The sequence below is a fragment of the Primulina tabacum genome, chromosome 18 (assembly GCF_025594145.1).
Source record: "Primulina tabacum isolate GXHZ01 chromosome 18, ASM2559414v2, whole genome shotgun sequence".
NCBI classification, from domain to species: domain Eukaryota; kingdom Viridiplantae; phylum Streptophyta; class Magnoliopsida; order Lamiales; family Gesneriaceae; genus Primulina; species Primulina tabacum.
The window spans coordinates 25,885,476-25,906,753 of NC_134567.1; the positions used below are offsets into that span (position 1 = coordinate 25,885,476).

General features: G+C 35.1%; 1 pseudogene; it reads left to right on the forward strand.

Annotated features, from left to right (window-relative positions):
• The first annotated feature begins 1,417 nt into the window (after positions 1 to 1,417).
• On the forward strand, positions 1,418 to 20,929 carry LOC142532420 (DNA polymerase lambda-like; annotated as a pseudogene).
• Positions 20,930 to 21,278: the final 349 nt, after the last annotated feature.

Consider the following 21,278-nt stretch of genomic DNA (forward strand, 5'->3'; position numbering starts at 1 on the left):
AATTGAAAAGATAATAGATAATTTCAACATTATTATACTTCATTTAAACAATAAAACTCTGATATACATTGACTTTTAAAAACTCTATAAAAGTCTATAGGTATTCAAATTTTCAATAGACTTTTAATAAATTCATGGAATTCATTAACATACAAATATTAAAGCCTAAGGTACAACTATAAATTGTTAAAAATTGTATTTAGTTCAATCAAAGATTTGGATGGATTTTTAAAACTTCTATCTAATACACAAGCTATTTATTTCTTTCTATGTCATTTCACATCACATCTCTTCTTATCTTCTCTCCTTTCATCTATTTATATCACTATCTCAAATTTTCAAAGTGTATCTCTGTAAATATTTTCATCTTTCCTTTTCAAATTTTTCATTCTTTGGCTAATTGTATATTTAATAATTTTTTATTTAAATATCATAGGAAATGTTGAATTTTAAAATTGCTTTTGTGATTTTTAATTTATAATTTATACAAATTAATGTAATATTCAATAATAATAAAAGATGATCCAAAAAAAAAATGTCGCTTGATTATCCTAAACCAGTAGACGATGGGGGCTAAATTGCTCAACCGCACTCATACTATGATCATAGTATAATAATTGAACAACCTCATAAAAACCATTATTTTTAAAATTTTTTAGCATGTTTAATTAATATATGTAAGCTAAGATATTTTTATACAAAATTATATCCACACAATGCTAAATAATATTTTTTTCACATGTATATTATCAATTCAAAAATAAGATTACAGATTAATCAATTGATGTATTTTAAAAAATTTACAAACATGCATACAAACCCACATATATACACATGTAAATATTACATTATTTAACTTTTAAATAAATAAATTTATTTATTAATATAAATACTGAAAAACTATTTCAAACTGAGTATGTTACATATGTCAATTAATTATTGGTTCAAAGAAATTAATAAAAAATAATATTTTATAATTAAATACAAAATTTATAAAATTCTATAAAAAAAATTCACAAAAGTCTATAAAAATCTTGCAAAAAAGTCTACACGAATCCACATAAATCTGTTTATAAATCTGTGAGATTCTGTAAAAGTCAATAAAAATCAATCAAATACATAAAAGTCTATCATTTGAAAAACTCATTAAAAGTCATCAAAACTCTGAATTGAATACACCCCACTTAAATACATTTTAATATAAAATCAAGAATTTTATTTCCATATTTGAATTGAAGGATTTTATTTTAAGACGTGTATGCAATAATTTTGAATATGTCTTTTGTGAGACAGTCTCACAAATATTTATCTGTGAGACGGATCAATCCTACCAATATTCACAATAAAAAGTAATACTCTTAGTATAAAAGTAATATTTTTTTTGAATGACCCAAATAAGAGATCTGTCTCACAAAATATGACACGTGAGACCGTTTAACACAATATTTTTTTTAAAATAAGAAGTTATTTTCGACTTTTTATTAAAAAAGAAAGAAAGAAAACAGTTTCGTGTGGTTGCCTTCCTCATCGAAACCGGAGAAAAAGCTGGTCAACTGCAGGTTGTTTGCTCGATTCATTTGCGGTTGGAAATGATGTATATGTCCATATCGAGGCTCGTTTATCCAAAAAAGTTACGCACATTTTTTCTGCGGATTTCAATTCTCTTTGCAGGAAAATCGACCAGTAAAGATTAAACCGGTTTGAAGGAGTGAGTATGCTTATTTATTTTTCAAAAAAATTGGAACAGAGCTAAGTGGCTGAGATAAATGGTTAATTTAGTTTGAGTGTCTTAGGGGTGAATTTAGTTTTAAACCTGAGCGGTTTTGGTGATAACTTAAAGATTAAGGTTTTAATTCAATTAAAAATTTCAGGTTACGAGATTCGAAAATGTAGTGCAAATACGAGGTTCAGAAATTGCTGGTATTTGACCTGTCAATTGTGTGGTGTTGGTTTTGTTTGTACTCGATTTATTGTGGAATGTGGTTATGCTGTGTGTTTTGACTCAGATTCCTAATTTTATGATCCCCTTGGGAATTTTGCTGAATAAACGCACTACTTTGAACTTTTTTACAATCGTGAGATATGTTTCATTTTCATGTAAATGCATAAAGTTTGTTGGCTCTATTGAGGCGATGCTAGTCAGTCGTTGTGGATATTGCTATAATGGGGATAACAAAACCTTGAGGTTGTGTTTGGATGATGGGGTTTGTGATGCGCTTTAATCTATGTTTTCATTACTTTGGAAGCTTTTTTTATTTTTTAAGTGATGAATGAAAATTGAAAACTAAGAATTTCAAAATCTTTATGATCCAAGTACTGCATGATGATTTTTTATCGCATGATTTCAGGATTTGTTATTTGTAACTGGAGTAGAAGATTCTAATGTGTTGTGTTATTTATGATTTAAACTCGTGACAGAAAGTAGTCAACTACCAGTGGCTAGAGGACAGCTTCAGAATAGGAGAAAAAGTTCCAGAATATTCATACATTCTATCTGCTGGTATGGGGGGAGATGCTAGAAGCAACAATCACGAGGAAAATCGTACAAAGTTAAGTCCTTTAAGAGAGTACAATCCCTCTCAACAGAAGAAGCTTAAAACATCTGTTGGGTCAGAAGAAAGCAATGAAGTTTCAGAAAATGCCCATCGTCATTCTTCCAAATCGGATATTGCCAGTGGTTCACCTGGTTACTCACACTCTCTAAGCTCAGAAGTGACAAGTCCAACTGATTATGATCAAAGTAGATATGTAAGATCATGACATTTTCTACATCTGAATTGAATAAAATCGTGCAATGCTTATGTATCTTAGTTTTGCTATCGATGTATCTAGGGCAACACTCACTTGCAATATTTAAATAATATTTTCTGATGGGCAAAATATAATATTTTAAATTTTTTATCGAATTTTTTAAAGAAATTACCGACAAAAAGTATATTCTTTTTTTTTTTCAAAAAAATCAGCCAAACAAATACCAGACCTTTCCCATGTACAAGCTATGCTGTTTGTAGAACTTATATTATGTCACTGTTTGTGTACTGAGTAATCTGTTTTGAAATGGATTGCACATTAATTTTTGCAGGTCTCATCATCCAAAGCATCACCGCTTTACGATCCTCCAGATTTGAACAGGAATATAACTGATATATTTGAGAAGCTCGTCGACATTTACAGAGGCGAAAACTTGTTCAGCATATCATATGTTTTATTAGTTTTTGGATTTTTGGATATTGAGAATTTGAAGGCTGATGTTGCTTTATCTTAATGATAGCCCTGGGTGATGATAGGAGGTCTTTTAGCTATTACAAAGCTGTCCCAGTCATTGAAAAGCTACCTTTTAGAATCGAAAGTGCAGACCAGGTCAAACACCAACCTGAGATTGGAAAGTCATTGCAGGATCATGTAAGAAAGTAGTTATAGCATCAGGTTTTGGATGCCTTCAATTCACTATTATTTCTCCAGCCATCTTTTATCTGCATTTTATGGAACACTATCCGGGTTATATTGGGTCATCACCCTGCTTGGTGATGGAGGTCCCAGATTCAGGCAATAGTAAACACTGGAAGGCTATCCAAGTTGGAGCACTTCGAGAAGGATGAAAAGGTGTTGTGTTGTTTTTGAAGCCAAATTTTTTTGCTGAAACTACCAGTCTGTCAACACAATGTGACTTTTTGTTGATTCTGAATTGTAGTTTTGTTTTGCCATTTTGATGCTTGATATGGATTTATTATTCCAAATGGAAAGACACGTGGATGTGAAACCACTTGGAATGGTTACGAGCCGTTATGAATTTAGGCAGAGGCGGATCTATAATAAGGACATAAGTGAGTATTTTTCCCAGATGATCTTTGGCCCAAGAGATTTTAAAAGTTCAGCCTCAAACATTAATATTCTGTCCAGGTTAGGTTACTTAGAGTTGGTGGAAAAAGAAAAACAAGTCAAACCTACAAATATGCATGTTGATTCTGAGTTTAGAATCTAACCTAGAATACTAAAAAACAAAATATATGTATGTATAATCCTGGAACTAAATAACACAAGAATCAAGAATCAAGATTCAAGTTACCAAGCTTCCTACTGAAATATGTATTTTTTTAGTTCATTGTTTATTATTTTTAGTTTAGTTATAAAAAATAAGAGATGTAATGATTACTTCATGAGATGTAAATATTTCCCTCCAGTTAAAACTTTCCTGGTTACGCCCTATCATTTAGGTGAATTGATAATTCCTAAGGGTAAAAGAATTAGAAAAGTAGAAGAAGGAAGAAAGAGATGCGCAACGTGAATTTCATTTCTTCTGTACTGTGCATTTATAATTGAGCAAAGATATATACAATTCTGTTGTAACTGATTGATTCATCTAGATTATTCTTAAACAATGGGATTGCCATATATCCTATGGGCTTAAGACAATGGGCTCTATCAATTTGTTTCTTGGGCTTCATGAGTTACTTTAACTGGCCCCCTCAAGCTTAGCAGGAGATGAGGAACCACGCTAAGTTTGAACCGAAGTCGATGAAACATCATTGTAGACAATGGTTTAGTAAGTACGTCTACAAGTTGATCAGTCGAAGGAACATGACGTACTGAAAGTTGTTTGGCCAAAACTTTCTCACGAACGAAGTGAAGATCAAGCTCCAGGTGTTTAGTTCTTGCATGTAAAACTGGATTAGCAGTGAGTGCAATGGTGCTGAGATTGTCACACCATAGAATAGGTGGATTTGAGACAGCAATGTGCAGTTCAGAGAGAAGGGATTGAATCCACAACAACTCGGATGTGGCATTTGCAACACTTCTGTATTCCGCTTCAGTGCTAGACCTGGATACAATAGGTTGCTTCTTGGAGCTCCAAGAAATAGAGGAGGACCCAAAGAACCAGCAAAAACCAGACGTGGAGCGACGATCATCAGGGTCACTACCCCAATCGGCATCACAGAAACCATGAAGGGTAAATGCAGAACTATGATGTAGACGAATACCAAAGCCAAGAGTGCCACTTAAGTAACGCAAAATACGCTTGACCGCCTTCCAATGAGAATATGTGGGAGCATGCATAAACTGACAGACTTTGTTGACACTAAATGCAATGTCAGGTCTGGTAATGGTTAGATATTGAAGAGCTCCTACTGTACTCCGGTAAAGTGTACTGTCAGGAAATGGATCCCCATCTTTACAAGATAATCGAAGGCCTGAAGTCATCGGAGTTGGCAAGGCTTTGGCATTGTTCATCTTGGTGCGAAGAAGCAGATTCTGCACATACTTGGTTTGAGTAAGAACCATTGATTTATCCACTGAACGACAAACCTCAATGCCTAAAAAATAATTCACATCTCCCAAATCTTTAAGGGAAAACTGATTGTTTAAGGCTGAAATGAGTGATCGAACCCGAGCATTATCACTTCCTGTGATTAAAATGTCATCAACATATACTAAAACATAAATGACAAAATCAACATGAGTTTGAACAAATAAGGAGGCATCAACTTTGGATTCAACAAAGCCCATAAGCTTGAGAGTATGACAGAGCCGTGCAAACCAAGCTCTCGGGGCTTGCTTGAGACCATATATGGCTTTATTCAGTTTGCACACAAGAGAATTGTTGTTGTTCGGAGCTTCAAAACATGGGGGCTGACGCATATACACAAGCTCAGTAAGTCTGCCATTGAGAAAAGCATTATTGACGTCAATTTGTTGAATTCTCCAATCTTTAGCAACGGCCGCAGAGAGAACAAGTCGAATGGTTGTGGGCTTCACAACTGGGCTGAATGTTTCTGTATAATCAAGCCCCGGAGTCTGAGAATATCCCTTAGCGACAAGACGGGCTTTGTGCCTAGCGATGGAACCATCAGGATTAGTTTATAGTTTGAAAACCCATTTACAGCCAATGATGGGCATGTTAGAGTTTGCTTCAACAAGGGTCCAGCTGTTGTTTTGCATCAAGGCTTGATATTCAGCTTCCATAGCTTTGCACCATTCAGGATGTGTGCTTGCTTCCTGGAAAGAAGATGGTTCCCAAATATTAGAATGCAAAGATAGATTAACCTTGGGCTTAAAAATCCCGTCCTTGGAGCGAGTAACCATTGGATGAAAATTCAATATGGGAGACACAAGAGCTGTGAGAGTAGGCGAAGGAGATAGGGAGAGTGTATCATTTGATGTAGGGACTGACTGTGATTGAAGAGATGTAGAAGATGATACAGTAGGTGTATCGGTCGATTGTGGAGGATAAGGAGTAGCTGAGGCGATGACAGGTGGAGTCATGGAATGTGAAGGAAAAACAGATGTAGATGCAGGAACTTTTGGTAAGTAAAGAGAAGATTGAGGTGTGACTGTGGAACTAGACACAACATGGGACTTGAAGAAAGGGAAAGCGTTGTTCATGAAATTTAACATGTCTAGAAATGAAGACACGACAAGTGGCACTAATGCATTTGTAACCTTTGAGCGGAAGTCAAGTTTGTGAGTATTATAATCATGGAGACATGGAAAACAAAGACATCCGAATGTTTTAAGATGAGAATAATCTGGTGGCTTTTTGATCAGATATTGGATGGGAATATTTCCTTGAAGAGCTACAGTAGGTAATCTATTTATAAGATAGACTGCTGTAGAAAATGCATCATCCCAAAAGTATAAAGGCATTGATGCATGAGCTAAAAGAGAAAGTCCGGTGTCAACAATGTACCGATGTTTTCGTTCAACAACCCCGTTTTGCTTCGAAGCCCAATTATGACCAGAATTGCTACTGGACATAATAATCAGAGGTCATTAAGTTCATCAGGAACTAGTAGCCTTAACAACGAAGAGATCATTCAGAAAATGAATGAACTCAATCAGAACATGCTTACAATCAAGCATGCAATAAGTTAGGATGACTCACAAAGAGCATCCTCACTATTACAACTCTGGAATCAAGAATTTGAAATTCAGAGATGAGAAGAGTAAAGGTAAAGAATACCTTTACACGGTCAGTCCAACTGGAAAGATTGGCACTGACATATCCAGATGCATTAATTTACTTAACAACGCAAATGCAATGTTAGGGGAATTAATGATCAAAGAAGATGCTCGTAATCAAAACAAGCATCAAGAATTAATTAAGGAAATCAAAACCTTAATAACAGAAGGTAAGAATGAAAATTCTACCAACAAAACAATCAATGATTTTATTAATAAAATAGAATCAAAGATTAATCAACTTAACGAAGAGTTAAGTAAACAACAAGGATTAAAATCTTTAATAGAACAAATCCTTGAAAATCAAAATAAGTCAAGACATGTTGACTTACAAGAAATTCAATCAAAGGTTGATAAAATCCTTGCAGCATTAACATGAGTGCTGGATCAATCACCAAGATTGAAAATAAGCTCGAAGAACTTGAGAAACAAATTAAGCTTCTAGAAGCTAACATAAAACAATATATTGAAATGGCTACTGTTTCAATTATTGAAAATCAAAAGAAATGTGACTGTAATAAAGAAATATTACAGGCATTAAATAAATAGAATGGTAAAGGAAAGGCTGCTGAAGAGCCAAAACAAAGGAAGCCAATCACTCCCTTTGATGATCCTTACCAAGAAGAAAAACCGAAGTTCTCCAATTGGCAGAACATGGGTTATAATAATCCATTCATGTATGGACAACATAAGTATCAATAAACTCGAAGAGTTTATGAATACTAGAAATCTGGATCGTTTAAACGATCTAGTCAAAGGATTATCAGTAGAAGAAACTATCAATATGATAGAAAACTATACTGATATCTCAGAAACATCAGACGATGATTCAAAGCCAATCACTTTGAATTTCCGAATGATGAAAGATGAAGGTGAAACCTCGATACCATCGAGACCACCTCCGATGAAGGATTTTAGAGACACTTTACGTGAATCTAAAACTTCCAATATAGTCAATTCAAATTACCTCGAATTAGGATGCGAATCCTTAAGTGAAAGGAAATTGAAGATTGACAGATGGGCTAACGAAATGTCAGCTCAAATTCAGTTAACACCTATGCTTGACCAAGGTGATAACATACGAACCTTAACTCATGCACTGATAGTGTCAAAACTTATCGGTAGAGTTCAGGATTGGGGAGGTAAATTAATCGTTCCTAATTTACCACCACAACTGACAGGAAAAGTCTACTTCGACTTATTCCTAGAAGCGTTATATCAAGAATTTCTTGGTATGACAACCATTCAGGCCAACGAACAAATGGCCAGTATTCAGGTAAATCGAGCAGAATTTACCTTGAATAATATGAAGCTATGTAATTTATGTGATCTCCAGGAATTCCTGTGTGATTACGAAACAAATTAGTATGCCATTCCAGACTTCAACAAACGTGAAGTCTATAGGATGTTGATCTTTGACAAAATACCACACCTTGGTATTAACTCAAAGAATCAATACAGTCAATCCACTTATCCTGCTACATTAGGAGGATGCATAAGATGGATAAAAGACAAGATTACTAAGGAATGCAATTCCTATAGAACTCATAAGAAAATCAAGAAAGCATACAAAGCTGAGAGATCACTTTGTTGTGATAAACTTGATTTCACAGTTAAAGAATACGGATGTAAAAAGCCGTATTACAAGAAAAAGAAATATACTAGGAGGAAATATAAAAATCCTAAGTATATTAAGAAAAGGTTCCGACCTTTCAAACGCAAAGCTTATAATAAGAAAACTTATTATAAGAAGTCAAATAAAAGGAAATTCTTTAAAAAGAATCCTAAAAGAATTTGCCCAAAGGGCAAAGGTAAAAATTGCAGATGTTGGATCTGTAATGAAGAGGGACATTACGAAAGAATTTGCCCAAAGGGACATTACGAAAGAATCCTAAAAGAATTTGCCCAAAGTTCCCCAAAGGGCAAAGGTAAAAATTGCATATGTTGGATCTGTAATGAAGAGGGACATTACGCAAATGAATGCCCCATAAGAGAACAAAGAAATTCTAAACATTTTAACAAAGTTAGAATGTTAGAAGAATTCAATAAAATGGGTTTTTACCCAATCGAATGTTATACTTCTTCAGACGAAGAAGAAAACATTTATGTCCTTTGTTCATCTGATTGCTCCAGTTCAGAGGAACAAAGTTCAGAAGAAGAATTATCTGAATGTTCAAATTCAAATGAAACTTCGGATTCGGATGAGTGATATTATCTTCAATATCACCAATCCAAATAGTATTTATATTAAGGTATTGCTCAGTGTACCTAAATATAAATCATATCACTTACATGCTCACATAGATACAGGAGCTAGCCTCTGTATTGCAAGTGAACATGTAATTCCAACAGAATTATGGACGACTTCTCCTAATTCTGTGAATGCAAAAATTGGAAATGGTTCAACTATTTCCATGAACAAAATTGTTAACAATTTAATTGTTACAATTGAAGACTGTAAATTTACCATTCCGGTAATTTATCAGTTAAACAGTGGTATAGACATGATTTTGGGAAATAACTTCCTAAGTTCATATTTACCATTTATTCAATATGATGAATACGTAGTTCTTACTAAAGGTAGATCTACTATTCACATAAGGAGTTCATTGATGAAATAGATGAAAGACTCCCTTGGAGATCTGATTCTATGAGATTGACCGTACCACGATCAATCCCAACTCTGGATTGTGAAACCTTTGGATCGGGATATTCATCCCATCTTCCAAAGTTGGGATTGATCGTGGTACGGTCAATCTCATAGAATCAGATCTCCAAGGGAGTCTTTCATCTATTTCATCAATGAACTCCTTATGAGGATGTTCAATTCTTGTAATATTCTCAAACATTCTTTCTACTGAAACATGAGGTTTCGTAGAATGAATTCCTGTTTGGGAATTATTACTCAAGGCCAAGCCTACAACATAATTTATGTTGATAGGATGGTTTCCTTGATACATTAGATCGTGTCTGTAAAAAACATATTCTAATGTTATTACGTCATTGATGTTCTTATCGAACATCGATATGTTGAACTGTGGATAAACACAGAACTTAATCTTTTGGTAACATAAGTTACCCATGATTTTTCCGAGTATTGAGTCTTCTCGATTTCTAATTCGTTTATCACGAATTATAATCTCAATTGGACTATCAATTCCTTCTCGGAAATGAGCTTGAATGATTACTTCAATACCTCCAATATGGACGTATTTTAGTTCATTCTTCTCTTTTTCAGAAGCTTTATTCATTATTATATTAATATCTTCCGATGTTAATAATTTTAATGAATTTTGTTTCTGAGTATTATTTATCTTACATGATCGTTCCTTTGTTCGGATTGATATGTAGATTAAATGTTTTCTGGGATTAAGTAGATTAGAAATCTTGCTTAATATTCCAGGTTGATTGATAAGTTGCTCTTTTCCTGAAAACTTAGTTTTCTGGATTTCGGCAAACTTTTGTTGATTGAATACAAGGTTTAAGTTGTATTCCTGATTTTCCTCAGATTCTTCAATCTGAAGATTATTCGCAGAAGTTGATTGGACTTCTGTCATTAACAGATCATAGAAGACCTTCGTCTTTCTAATCTGTTTAATCTTTCCTTTGCATCATAGAGCATTTCTCTTGCATCTATAATGTCTTGGAAATTTCTGAGATTTTCTAAATCCTTTTTATGGGATTTAATAATCTCTCTTTGTACATCAATACTAAGATCGATGTTCTTAGAGTACAAACTATAAACTGAAAGTTTATAATGTTCTCTTAAGTTCATATTATGTCTCATTGATTCCGAGACAATTTTGTTATTGTTATTTCTGTAGTGGACTACAGTTATTTTTGACATTTGTATTTTGTCAAATTTCTTTTCTTTCTATCTTTTGTTTTAGATAGACAAATTTTTATGTTATGATTTTCATCGTAACATTTTGTTTTATATACACGATGTTTGTGTATATCTTTCTTTTTAGTTCCATCTTTGTAATAACAATGATTGGTTGTTATTACTTGTTTAACCGTGTTTATAGCTAAACATGGTTCGGAATTTTCCAAGTTTATTTCTAAACATGGCTCTGATACCAAATCTGAAAGCGGGTTAGAACTCTCAGCAGAATTAATTTCCCATGCGGAATTGGAAACAGATTCAGTGATCGGTTTGTTTTGCTCATACATTTGTATGGCTATTTCATCAGATAAAACCCTGACAAACTCTTCATCTAAACAGATGAATTCTTTCTTAGGTTTAATTATAAACCTAATCGATTTTTGTTCAGGATAAAATCTTTTTATAGATCTATTCTTTTGAACAATCTTTATGTTGTTATTAAACAAACAAAGTTTATTTAAGTGCAACATTTTTGTAGGTACAAAATATCATCGGGGATATCTGACCAGTTATATTTTACAACAATTTTATATTGTTGACATGCTTCAAATATAAACAAAGAAATATTATTTTCTAAGTTTATAATAGTTTTAAACATATATCTACCGTCATTTATTAAATGAGGTCTAATATGCATTTCATATGTATATGAAAAAGATAAAATCTCATTCATATTATATGTTGTACGTGGCATCGGTAAACTCTGTCGCCAATGTAATTCTTCCACTTGAAGTGGGATTACGGCAGGTGAGCACGTCCAGCCGATATACTTCATATAATTTTTCATAAAAGGTTTTTAGTCTTTTATGTTCATACTTACCCCTCAAGGGAGCTTTTGGGATCTCGTTTTCAGATCCTCCCGGTTTCGTATGATCTTTTCAAAAATCATTTTTGTTTTATGCATGTGAATATAAACATGTATGTATAACAAATCCATGGAAGAAACATATTACCTTGTTCTTCAGCAGAGCTCAATCCTACGGTTTTCTCCTCCTGATACTCACCCAACGGACTCCAGAGTTGCTTCGGACTTCGGCCTTTTCTTCCTTGATTCCTGTATACAATACAGTTTATATTCGGCGGCTTGTGTTCTACTCAACACTCATGATTATTCCACTGATGGAAATAATTAATTTGCCCGAAGGCTTTTATTGAAATTGGCCAAAGGCCTTGTTACAGACTCTTGACATTCAGAGCGTCTGTCTCTATGGTGAGATCAGAACTAAAATTCTGTCTGCCGTGAAATGAAATGAGGTGTCTAATATATAGACTTGAAAACCTCAAGAAAAAGGTAATCGGGGTTACAAGTCAAGGTGACCTGGGTAACCGGTACCAAAAATAATGGAGGTTTTGGGACCTACCATTATGAAAAGAAAAGATGCCTCAGCTTTTCTGTCTTTTGGACAGTAGTGAGTGAAGGGCATCTTGCACATGACTCTACGGAAAACAAGATACAAGTGGGTTAACCGGGACCACTACCCGAATCAAGACCTAGACTCTACATGCTATCTTCTTGGTCTTCTTCGGCTTGTTTGGACCACAAAACCGAGTGTTTTTCTTCCTGGCTTGATGAGCTGGAAGATTCTTTTGTATCTTCTACTTGGGCCGTAGATGGGCTTGGTAATTCACAAATTGGGCAATTGTGAATTTCCATTTGTTTCTTGAAGGTCCTGCATAACTCATGTCGTGTTCGGGCTGAGTAATCTGCTCTTCCTTCATAGAATTTATTATCATATTTTTGTATCTGTTGTAGTACTTCAACAGATGTTTTCTTCTTATATCCAGTGGTTAATATATACCTTTCCGTGGCATAATTAACCTTGATATTACTTATTTAATCTATTTTACTAGTTTTTGTTAATAACTGTAAAATAGATTGGACCCGGATATTATCTAGGTCTTTGTCACTTATTGGTTCCTTCCTGGTGTTGGTCGAATTGTTAGGTGACTTGCTCTTGAGAGGCTTATCAGCTGATAGCTCTCATAATATTTCCTACCATCCCAATCTGGTATGGTTGATGTGAACCTAAGTTCTAATTGGGTTGAACCCTATTTCCTTCCGAACACTACCTGCTTATAGTTTCGGATTGTGGATTTTAATCCCATGGGTAGGTATTCAATCTCCTTAAGTTCTGGGCCTAGAATCAATTTCTGGATCAGGCCTTTTTCGAATAGGTTCTGGACTTTGTCGGGTGGACTACCTGGTAAGAGATAGGCTCGAGAAAATCCTGTGTCATTGGTTTGCAACCAATTCTCTTGTTCTGGACTTATAGTTCTAAGCCAGTTCATGACTTCCAAATATTGGATCCATTTTTCTTCTGGTTTCAAGGATTCAATTAATTTGGATTTTTGTTGAGGTCTTAGAGGTCTGAGGGTTCTAAGGCCTGGATTTCTTTTGAATGAAAGGGCTTGGGCGAATGTGGGCTTAGCTCTTTCATCTTCTTCAAATTTGGGCTTAATAGCCTCTTCTTTATGGGCCTTTATGACCTCTTTATTTTTAGGCTGTTTTTCTTTAGCCTTTTCAATATTGGGCTTAATAGCCTCTTCATTTTGGGCCGAGACTAAAATCTCATTTTGGGCCTTTAAATTTTTAGGGTCTTTCTCCCCTTCTTTTTCTTCTGGATGGTCCAGTGGGCCATTCAGATTTCTCATTTTGTTAATCCTTTTGATTAACTGTTTTTCTCGTAATTGCAGGACTGCAATTTCATCTTGAACTTGTTCAAGTTCTTCTTGTAGTTTCTCCATCTGCTAAGAATAACAAATATTAGAGAAATAATTTTGTGTCATTTACGATATGACCAAACGTGCACATGTTTTAACATCATGCCTGATGAATATATGTAAGCCGTCTAATGTGTCCACAAAACACATTTCATGACGTTATAGTCGCACAAGCGAGTTATTTAGGCCATATAGACATTTTTCCGATATATGGCACAACCATATATTCGTTGTGGTATTCAAAGAATACATTATGCTGGTTTTAACCAGTCTTTTCATATTCCGTGACTACGGATATCATATGCTTGGGATGTAATTCCCTAGTTAATGCATCAGGAAGGAAGTTTTCATTTCCTTTGATGTATTGGATTTCGAATTGATAGCTGTTAATTTCTAACTGCCATCTAATTAATCTACCTGCATTAGGACCTGTTTTCCTGTTTAAAGGTTTGTTCCTAAAGTAGGTTAGATTATTATTATCTGTCCTTACCAGAAATGGTTTAGGAATCAGATAGATCTCATAGGATCTTATTGTCCTTATCAAGGCCAATAATTCCTTTTCATTGCTGTGGTAATTCAATTCTGCTGAATTGAATGTTCCACTGGTATAACGGCAAAGATGTTCATCTTCCCGTTTATCAGACTTTGCAATTTCTTGCAATGTCTTATGTCTTTGGTAGGCTTTCAAGCATGCACCCCAGTACATGTCTGAAGCATCAGTTTCAATTATTATTATATCATCCATTGACGGAAAATATAATAATGGGAGATCGGAAATTACTTTCCGTTTAATTGTGCTGACATAGTTAGTGTCTGCACTAGTCCAAGTCCAAGAAACATCTTCTTTCAGTTTAACCTGAAGAGGTTTTCTGATTTCTGATAGTTTCCGGATATAATCTCCTGCATAGGTTAACAAACCTAGAAATCTTCTAAGTTGAGACCTATCAGTTATTCATTCGGGAAATCATGTATTTTCTTCAACACATGTGGTTGAAGGCAATGCTTCCCATTTTCAATTTCTAGACCTAAATAATTAATTCGGGTCTTGATCAGCTGGGCTTTTCTTGAAGACAAGATTATCCCATCTTTATGACATAGATTCGACACGAATGTTAAATCCTTGTAGTGTTGTTCCAGTGTTTTTGAATACACTAGAATATCATCAATGTAAACACAGCAAATGTTTACATGATTCTTAAATGTTTCATCCATGTATCTTTGAAAGATACCTGGAGCTTGTTTTAGACCGAATGGTAATACGGCCCATTGAAATTGTCCTTGGGACAACTGAATGCTGTGAGGAGTTGAGATTCCTCATCAAGCTGAATTTGCCAGAAGCCTGACTTACAGTCGAGACTACTGAAGTATTTCATGCCTCCTATATAGGATAGCAAGTCATTTTTGTTAGGGATGTAATACCCATCCATAAATGTATTTTGATTGATAAGGCGGTAATCAATTACCATCCTTTTCTTAGTTGTGTCTTTCTTCGTGACATAGAATGCCGGCGAAGAATGTTGGCTTTTGCTTGGAACTATGATTTGTAGTTCTAGCAATTCTTTGATCTCTTGTTCAAAGATCTTGACGTCTTCCATATTGCATCTTCGAGGTGCAACTCGGAATGTTTTGTTTGGTTCATTTGCTTGTATTGAAGCAATGAACTTCTTTCTCTTCTTTATCTTATCCTGAGGGTTCTCAGAACAGATATTATTGAACAATGTTTGTATGTCTAATTCTTCCGAACAGACATGAAACATTTCTTCTGATAAATCGAGAATAGTTATATTCTCAATTTTCTTTGGAATGGGAGATTTAGAGAATTGTTCTAAAAATCCATTATTTCCCAAGAGACACGATGCTTTATTCCATTGGTTTGAAGGAAGGAACTCATAGCTTGAATTTCCCCACCCCAATCAGACTGAAAGGCTTTGATTTGTTTGTTGAGTTGAAGTTCAACATGAGTTTTGAAGTGTGCAAACACTTGAACAACTTCCGATTTTAATTTAAGAAAGTAGATACAGGTGAAACGGCTAAAAGCATCAACAAAGCTTATATAATACTTGAAACCATTTCGAGAAGTGGTGTGGGCAGGACCCCAAACATCTGCAAAAATGAGTTCAAGTGGTTCGGAGAATTTTGTATGAGAAGATGGAAACCGGAGTTTATGACTTTTGCCAAGTTCACAAGCTTCGCATAAATGCATACGTTCATTTCTTGGAAAACGAAAATTACAATTTGATAGAATTTGCTTAACAGTAGAAAGAGGAGGATGGGCTAATCTATAGTGCCACTGATCTAGAACACTTGAATAGGCCTTAATTGAATGCTGATGTGAGGAATGAGGACTGGAGCACTCGTCAGAAAGTGTAGAGTGAAGACATGTAGGTTGGGATGCAGCAGTAGAATGAGGTGGCCCAAGGTTGAACTTGTATAAGCCTTCATGTAAAATTCCTCGAAGAAGAACAACTCGCGTGGCTAGATCCTTCACAAGACAATAAGAAGGATAAAACTCAAACATGACATTATTATCACGAGTAAATTGGCGAACGCTTAAAAGATTTTTTGTTATTTGAGGAACATGAAGTAGGTTTTTCGAACGGAAAGGTCGAGAAAAAGAAGATGAACCAAATGTAGATTCACCAATATGTGAGATAAACAGACCTGCACCATTGCCCATATGAACCTTACCACCGCCAGTGTACTCGGAACCAAGTGTGAGATTGCCAAGATCATTCGTAACATGGTGAGAAGCTCCAGAATCTTGAAACCACCACTCATCTCCTGCAGATTCAGAGGTGGTAGTTGCAATAGCTGCTGATGGATAAGGAGGCTGAGGAGATCGATATTGACCTTGTTGTGGTGATCAAAAAGGACCCGATGAAGGGAATCGAGCTGAACTTGGAGGTTTGGCAGTATACTCGGCATCAAATCTGTAATAGCATATTCCAGCCACATGACCTGTGATTCCACAAATTTGACAAACAGGTCTGCCATTGTTGTTGTTCCAAAAACGCTTGCCTCCCCGAATACTCCTGCCACGACCACGACCTCGAGGAAATGAGCTTCGTGGTGAAGAAGAATCAGGAAAGGAGCTTCGTGATGAAAAAGAATAATCAGTCCTCTTTGTAGGAGCAAAAGTAGCTGCATTAACTGAGTGAGGTAACGTTTCATTGTTAATATTATGAGACTCCAGGCGTCCTTCATGAGCTAACAGAAGAGCATTCACCTCTGATAATGCTAGAGTATCAATTCTTGAAGTAATGTGAACGACAACAGAGTCGTATTCCAATCCAATGCCACCGAGGACATATAAGATTTGATCATCCTCACCGATTGAGTGACCACAAGCAGCTAAAGTATCCATAATTTTTTTCATTTTGCTTAGGTAATTTTTCATATTTTGATTTCTTTTCTTCATGGTCTGCAGTTGTAGCTTGTATTGTATCACCTTAGCTTTTGATCTTGAGGCAAATAATGTTGATACCCAAACCCAAAGTTGGGAGGACGTATCACACCCGATCATTTGGCTTTGGACAGATTCAGACATGGAAGACAATAGAAAGGAAAATAAAAGTTGATCCTGTCTACTCCAGGTAAAGAACTGGGGGTTGACGTCTTCGGCAGTGTTCTCACCATGAACCACTTTAGGAGGGACATGAGGGTGCTCTAGTATGAAATTTTCTAACCCCAACCCACGAATTCCAGCAAGAACTTGGAGATTCCACAAAATAAAATTCTCGTCGTTAAGCTTAACCGAATTTCTGGTTAGCTGGATTCACGAGTAAGAAACTTGTATTGGCTGATGGATTCACAGAGGTGTGAGTTGTAACTCCACTCCCGGAGATGGCGTCAGCCATGGATAAGGCTCTGATACCAAATTAGAAAAGTAGAAGAAGGAAGAAAGAGATGCGCAACGTGAATTTCATTTCTTCTGTACTGTGCATTTACAATTGAGCAGAGATATATACAATTCTGTTGTAACTGATTGATTCATCTAGATTATTCTTAAACAATGGGCTTGCCATATATCCTATGGGCTTAAGACAATGGGCTCTATCAATTTGTTTCTTGGGCTTCATGAGTTACTTTAACTAAAAGATGTTAAAGAAAGACCAAAAAGATTGAAACCTTTCTGATGATTTTTATGAGTTACAGTTTTGTGATTTTCTGTCTGTATAATGTTCATGAGTCTGTGGTTCTAAGGTAAGGGACTCCTAGCACTGTCATTTGTCCAGTATCGTACTGAGGTTATCCGATTAGGATTTTCAATTAAAAAGCACCTGACTTGGTATATCTAGGTGAAGTTCATGGAACTAAAACAAGAAGAAATTCAATTATTTTTAACTTTACTTCTGGCCTTGTTATCCTTGGATTCTTGATCTTCTTAATCAAACTAGATGGTGGTTGCAGGTAATCGTTTCTTCCACAAAAATTGTCATGGAGGATTGTAACAAAGTTTATTATAGTATATAATCATCGCAAACCTGGCAGTTTCTGGTTCAATCCATAAACAAAGAATGAAGGTTTCTTACCATATTTTGTTAATTTTCTCAGGTTATTACAATCAGCTTATTTGGAGAAGTATGGATCATCGGACCTACAACAGCAAGTAAACTTTATGAGAAAGGACACATGACCCTGGATGACTTGAGGAATGAGGAATCACTAACAAATGCCCAGATGATAGGTTTAAAATACTTTGATGACATCAAGACTAGAATTCCTCGTCAAGAGGTGAGCCTCGATGGTTGATTAATTAAATTTTTCGCAGTTACTTTAAAATTTGCAATGCATGTTTTAATACCCTGTCTTAACCTGTAAAAACAATAGGTTCGAGAAATGGAATATCTTTTGCAAAAAGTTGGAGAAGAGATTTCACCAGGGGTTAGAACTTGTTTCCCTTTAAGTTGATGTACTTCTATACTTTTTCCCTTTAAGTTGGCGTACTTTAAGGGGGCAAATGGAGAACTTGTCATTTAGCCCCTCAACTTATCGTGAATTCAATAGGCTGCTACTTTGTACCATTAGAACTTAAAATGGAAAACTTGTCAATTTTCTGGAATTGCTACTGGTAATTTAGATGAGATGAGTGCTTGCGAATCTCTATATTCAGTGGAAAAGGTGCGACAGTTTAGAGCCTCTTTATTACTTCTTGTCCTGTATACAACAATCATAACTTAGTTTTGCCCAATAGTTGTTCTTAAGTTGCACCATCAGAGAATTATTTGAAGCAAAGCCCTTATGATACATCAACTATAGGGGTTTAATTTACTTGCGTACCGATCCTGGTTACCAAGGGAAGAAGTGTAGGAAGCACCTTTTGTTGATGGCAGAGCACTGCGGGTAGAGATTGTCTGTGGAGGATCATATAGATGTGGGAAGGCCTCTTGTGGGGATTTGGACATTATTATCACTTATCCTGATGGAAAAAGGTATGATTTTCATATGTATACTGGTTTGGATAGTTCAATTTCCTTCATTTACTTTTGGAATGGGACTAAGTTGCTCAAGCTTTCTGTCGTACCACCTATTTCTTTGTTCAATAAAATATCTACTCCAAATTTTGGAGAAAAGCATTCTCTTTTATATCTCCATGCTCCACTCCAAATTTTGGAGAAAGTGAAAAGCATTCTCTTTTATATCTCCATGCGATTTAAAATATAAATATGATTATATATGCTACCTTGCAATCTGGAGAACTTGTTTGTAGAAAGCTGACTTTTCTCCTGTCCAGTCATATGGGCTTTTTTCCAAAATTTGTGAGGCGCCTCAAGGGCATAAAATTTCTTAAGAGAAGATCTGGTATTTAGTGTTCATAGTGAGGAGGTTATAATTAATGCTTCTACTTTGCATTTTTATTGTCTATAGATTTGTCAAAGTATAGATACTAGACCGTGCCTGTTTCTCTTTTCCAAGGAAGCAGACCTTAGTACCTTTATTTTTATGTGTGCAAATGAAATTTGTAATTTTAGTGAATCTGTCACTTTCATAGTTCTAAACAAGAATACTTACCATTTCGCATCATTTCGTCTAAACCATTTCGTATAAACAATAAGGCTGGCCTGAAAGTACGTTATTGTTTTTTCTAGTTGCATCAGCTGTTGAAATGTTTTAAATTCTGAAGATTGTTGTTGTTTATGTTTTCATACCCCCTGCAGCTTTAAAATTGAGCTTGTGTGACTGGATTATTCATCTGATATGCCCTACTCATTTGACTTCCACGTTGTATGATATCTTGGCACAGGGTACTGACTCTGGAGTGGACACATATTTTGGTCTCTGCACTTATCCAGGTCGAGAGCTGCGGCATCGCATAGATTTCAAGGTTGATATATTGTAATCCATTTCACGTGTTAATGCATTTCCAAAATACCAATATTTTTGTCAAACTAGGGTCTCGACACTTGTTAATCACAAATAACTGAATACATGTGCCTTTCATATTGTCCTTGGTCATGGCGAAGTGGATAGAGCCATATAAAACAGGGTGAGCTAAAACATTCCAATATGCACACAAATGGGCGTGAAGTATGTATCATACTGCTTGAATTTTGAATTGTGCTCCATGTGAAAGAAGCTATCCTTTTATGTAGGTTTTTCCCAGAGATATTTATGCATTTGGTTTAATAGCATGGACAGGGAATGATGTACTCAACAGGAGATGTGCTCATTCGTTCAGAACAAGTTATGCTAAATAATAAAATGTGCTGTTTTTCTCATTTGGAAAGTATGGTTATATCTTCCCTTCTAAAAAAAATATTATATGCGCTCACTGAAGCCTGAAGGTGTGCTCCATTTTCTTCTTCAAAATTTTGGGCCAAGTCTCCTGTTTTGTGGTCCTTAACTCTATTTTAAATTCCTTTGTTTTTTAATCTAGGTTGAGATTATTGGCCGAAACAAAGGGATTCAGACTTGACGACACTGGTCTGTTTACAGCTACTCAAAGTTCAGGTTGCAAACGGGTATGAACTAGATAAACTGTTGGTGTAGCTGGTGATGCATAGCTCCTTTCACAATTCGTTCAGGCATTACTATACACATCTGATACTATAATCCCCTGCAGGGAAGCAAAGGTAGTGCAAGCTTGGAGTTTGCAACTGAAAAACAGGTGTTTAATTTCCTTGAATTTCCATGGCTCGAACCCAACGAAAGGAATCTATGAGAAGTAAATGATAGCCTAATGTTGAAGCTTAACACACTCCACGATCCGCTTGTGTGGATTTGGAACCAAGTGGAAGTATGTGTTAATTATGCAAGACCAAGTAGCCTCGAGTCTAAACGTTAATATAATTACATAACTACATACATGAACGTGAATTTTCATGTTATTGACCTATTGTACATTTTTTGGCTTGGGGTGTTCATCGTCGGTTCGGGTTTTTATTTCGGTTTTTTCGATTTTTGTTTTTAGAAATATATAATTCGATATCGGAATCATTTTTTTTAGGTTTGGTTTTCCACCAAAATGGTTCGACTATTTCGATCTGTTAATTTGATTTTGATACAATTATTTAAATTAAAATATAATATGTTATCTTTTTACATGTTTTTTAGTAAAACATTCAAATATAAAATCAACTATAAATTATACAAAATAATTATTCACTCACTAAATATCATCTAAAAAATATATAATATAAATAAAATTATTAATTTAATAAAATTTTGGTTTTTCGATCGGTTCGATTTGACATATATAATCCGAAACTAAATC